The sequence below is a fragment of the Oncorhynchus tshawytscha genome, unplaced genomic scaffold (assembly GCF_018296145.1).
Source record: "Oncorhynchus tshawytscha isolate Ot180627B unplaced genomic scaffold, Otsh_v2.0 Un_contig_14125_pilon_pilon, whole genome shotgun sequence".
Taxonomy (NCBI): domain Eukaryota; kingdom Metazoa; phylum Chordata; class Actinopteri; order Salmoniformes; family Salmonidae; genus Oncorhynchus; species Oncorhynchus tshawytscha.
Window position 1 is genome coordinate 45,408 of NW_024608721.1, and position 4,593 is coordinate 50,000.

General features: G+C 40.1%; 1 protein-coding gene across 6 annotated transcripts in view; it reads left to right on the top strand.

Annotated features, from left to right (window-relative positions):
• Window positions 1-4,593, top strand: part of smim14 (small integral membrane protein 14) — a 15,735-nt gene continuing 11,142 nt past the window's right edge. The window contains exon 1 of one of the 6 annotated variants that reach the window (XM_042313573.1): window positions 1-268. The gene's annotated coding sequence lies outside the window, so the exon portion shown is untranslated. The remainder of the gene's footprint in view (window positions 269-4,593) is intronic. The other 5 variants (XM_042313574.1, XM_042313572.1, XM_042313575.1 and 2 more) reach the window with 5 other exon arrangements.

The window sequence follows — 4,593 nt, forward strand, 5'->3', positions numbered from 1 at the left end:
ATCATTAGTTCCCCGTTTTGCAACTAAAACCACCGTTTCTATTGGATAGATTCAGATAGGTCCCCTCCCGTTTCGTTGGCCTCCGTTTATGGAACGTGTTGCAACAGAATTGGCATAATGAATGAGCCCCTGGAAATCTTCTACTGTACAGATGAAAACAGTTTGGCCAGCTGTGGCTTTCTGATAACGTGTCTACAGTCGGGAACGATAACAACAAGAAACATACATTCACTGGACTCTAAAGCTGCGTCTGGATCAGTGTGTTCAGGTAAGTGTCGTCTCTCTGTCCCTTCAATAACACAGCAAAACGCGAATGCACTGGCAGCGCTGGGTAAAAGTACTGAATCTACAGGGTAGGTAAGCAAAAACGCATCCACACGTAACGAATTAAGTTTTGGATTATAATATGCATCAACAACTCCAATGCGAAGTTGCACCTCTATTTGGCTAGACGGCACCAACAGATCTGGGTCCAGGCTAGACGGCACCAACAGATCTGGGTCCAGGCTAGACGGCACCAACAGATCTGGGTCCAGGCTAGACGGCACCAACAGATCTGGGTCCAGGCTAGACGGCACCAACAGATCTGGGTCCAGGCTAGACGGCACCAACAGAAGTTGCACCTAATATTTTTCGAGTTTTTACATAAAACGGATCAGAGAACCGAAGTCATGCCGGAAAAGAAAATTGCGGTGTGTGACGTAATATGGAGGACCGGACAAGTCAGCCTCTTCCCTGGAAAACTCCCGACAAGTCAGCCTCTTCCCTGTAAAACTCCCGACAAGTCAGCCTCTTCCCTGTAAAACTCCCGACAAGTCAGCCTCTTCCCTGTAAAACTCCCGACAAGTCAGCCTCTTCCCTGTAAAACTCCCGACAAGTCAGCCTCTTCCCTGTAAAACTCCCGACAAGTCAGCCTCTTCCCTGTAAAACTCCCGACAAGTCAGCCTCTTCCCTGTAAAACTCCCGACAAGTCAGCCTCTTCCCTGTAAAATGTAATGTAAAACTCCCGACAAAAAAATAACTTCACTTCAAATTATCCGCAGTCATGACTTCTGGTTTCAATTCAATTTATCAGCCAACTTACAAAGCAAATTACTTTTATGAATGTATAGGTAGAAAATAAGTGTACCATCTTGCTAGCCAACTATAGCCTACTAATGTTTGCCTTTTACTAACTGTTAGTACTGCGGGAACCAGTTGCTATCAACGCTTAGCTTACAGCTCCATTAAAGGAACCAAACGTTTTGGAATAGATAACGCCCATCTCACCACTTATCGAATAATGTTGCCGGTATATGCAGTTATTTTAGGACACTTTTTTTCACTCGTTAATGACAAAGTTTGTTTTCGTTTTTATTATAGTTCAATAATATAAGACAGGAGGACTTTGTCAGCCTTGGATGTGTGCGCCCAGAGACTAGCTGCTAATTAGTTACAGCTGGGGCGGCAGAGTAGCCTAGTGGTTAGAGAGTTGGACTAGTAACCGGAAGGTTGCAAGTTCAAATCCCCGAGCTGACAAGGTACAAAAATCTGTCGTTTTGCCTCCTGAACAAGTTAACCCACTGTTCCTAGACCAGTTAACCCACTGTTCCTAGACCAGTTAACCCACTGTTCCTAGACCAGTTAACCCACTGTTCCTAGACCAGTTAACCCACTGTTCCTAGACCAGTTAACCCACTGTTCCACTGTTCCTAGACCAGTTAACCCACTGTTCCTAGACCAGTTAACCCACTGTTCCTAGACCAGTTAACCCACTGTTCCTAGACCAGTTAACCCACTGTTAACCCACTGTTCCTAGACCAGTTAACCCACTGTTCCTAGACCAGTTAACCCACTGTTCCTAGACCAGTTAACCCACTGTTCCTAGACCGTCATAGAAAATAATAATTTGTTCTTAACTGACTTGCCTGGTAAAAGGTTAAAAAAAAAAGAGCCCTGACTCTCGGTCTGAACATTAACAGGCATCGCTTGCTCTACATTTTGCTAACAGGCAGCATCTAACATTTTGCTAACACTGTTCTAACATTTTGCTAACAGGCTAACATCTAACATTTTGCTAACAGGCTAACATCTAACATTTTGCTAACAGGCTAAGCATCTAACATTTTGCTAACAGGCTAAGCATCTAACATTTTGCTAACATGCTAAGCATCTAACATTTTGCTAACAGGCTAAGCATCTAACATTTTGCTAACAGGCTAAGCATCTAACATTTTGCTAACATTTTGCTAAGTATCTAACATTTTGCTAACAGGCTAAGTATCTAACATTTTGCTAACAGGCTAACATCTAACATTTTGCTAACAGGCTAAGTATCTAACATTTTGCTAACAGGCTAAGTATCTAACATTTTGCTAACAGGCTAAGTATCTAACATTTTGCTAACAGGCTAAGCATCTAACATTTTGCTAACAGGCTAAGCATCTAACATTTTGCTAACAGGCTAAGCATCTAACATTTTGCTAACAGGCTAAGCATCTAACATTTTGCTAACAGGCTAAGCATCTAACATTTTGCTAACAGGCTAAGCATCTAACATTTTGCTAACAGGCTAAGCATCTAACATTTTGCTAACATGCTAAGTATCTAACATTTTGCTAACAGGCTAAGCATCTAACATTTTGCTAACAGGCTAAGCATCTAACATTTTGCTAACAGGCTAAGTATCTAACATTTTGCTAACAGGCTAAGCATCTAACATTTTGCTAACAGGCTAAGTATCTAACATTTTGCTAACAGGCTAAGCATCTAACATTTGCTAACAGGCTAAGCATCTAACATTTTGCTAACAGGCTAAGCATCTAACATTTGCTAACAGGCTGAGCATCTAACATTTTGCTAACAGGCTAAGCATCTAACATTTGCTAACAGGCTAAGCATCTAACATTTTGCTAACAGGCTACATATCTAACATTTGCTAACAGGCTAAGCATCTAACATTTTGCTAACAGGCTACATATCTAACATTTGCTAACAGGCTAAGCATCTAACATTTTGCTAACAGGCTAAGCATCTAACATTTTGCTAACAGGCTAAGCATCTAACATTTTGCTAACAGGCTAAGCATCTAACATTTTGCTAACATGCTAAGTATCTAACATTTTGCTAACAGGCTAAGTATCTAACATTTTGCTAACAGGCTAAGCATCTAACATTTTGCTAACATGCTAAGTATCTAACATTTTGCTTACAGGCTAAGTATCTAACATTTTGCTAACAGGCTAAGTATCTAACATTTTGCTAACAGGCTAAGTATCTAACATTTTGCTAACAGGCTAAGCATCTAACATTTTGCTAACAGGCTAAGCATCTAACATTTTGCTAACAGGCTAAGCATCTAACATTTGCTAACAGGCTTAGCATCTAACATTTTGCTAACAGGCTAAGCATCTAACATTTTGCTAACAGGCTAAGCATCTAACATTTTGCTAACAGGCTAAGCATCTAACATTTGCTAACAGGCTAAGCATCTAACATTTGCTAACAGGCTAAGTATCTAACATTTTGCTAACAGGCTAAGCATCTAACATTTTGCTAACAGGCTTAGCATCTAACATTTGCTAACAGGCTAAGCATCTAACATTTGCTAACAGGCTAAGCATCTAACATTTTGCTAACAGGCTACATATCTAACATTTGCTAACAGGCTAAGCATCTAACATTTTGCTAACAGGCTAAGCATCTAACATTTTGCTAACAGGCTAAGCATCTAACATTTTGCTAACAGGCTAAGCATCTAACATTTTGCTAACAGGCTAAGCATCTAACATTTTGCTAACAGGCTAAGTATCTAACATTTTGCTAACAGGCTAAGCATCTAACATTTTGCTAACAGGCTAAGCATCTAACATTTTGCTAACATGCTAAGTATCTAACATTTTGCTAACAGGCTAAGTATCTAACATTTTGCTAACAGGCTAAGCATCTAACATTTTGCTAACAGGCTAAGCATCTAACATTTTGCTAACAGGCTAAGCATCTAACATTTTGCTAACAGGCTAAGCATCTAACATTTTGTTAACAGGCTAAGCATCTAACATTTGCTAACAGGCTAAGCATCTAACATTTTGCTAACAGGCTAAGCATCTAACATTTTGCTAACAGGCTAAGCATCTAACATTTTGCTAACAGGCTAAGCATCTAACATTTTGCTAACAGGCTAAGCATCTAACATTTTGCTAACAGGCTAAGCATCTAACATTTTGCTAACAGGCTAAGCATCTAACATTTTGCTAACAGGCTAAGCATCTAACATTTTGCTAACAGGCTAAGCATCTAACATTTTGCTAACAGGCTAAGCATCTAACATTTTGCTAACAGGCTACATATCTAACATTTGCTAACAGGCTAAGCATCTAACATTTTGCTAACAGGCTTAACATCTAACATTTTGCTAACAGGCTTAACATCTAACATTTTGCGTTTTGTTTCCCCATCAGAGACATTCTGTAATTTAACCTTTCTACCTCGCCCCTCCCTACATGGCCACTACTCATTAGATTGGTCTCTGTTTTGTTTCTAGGGTGGTAATGTGTACCTACCTAACTAGCTAGGTAACTATGTACTGATCATTCAGCACCAGGTTCCAGGCTT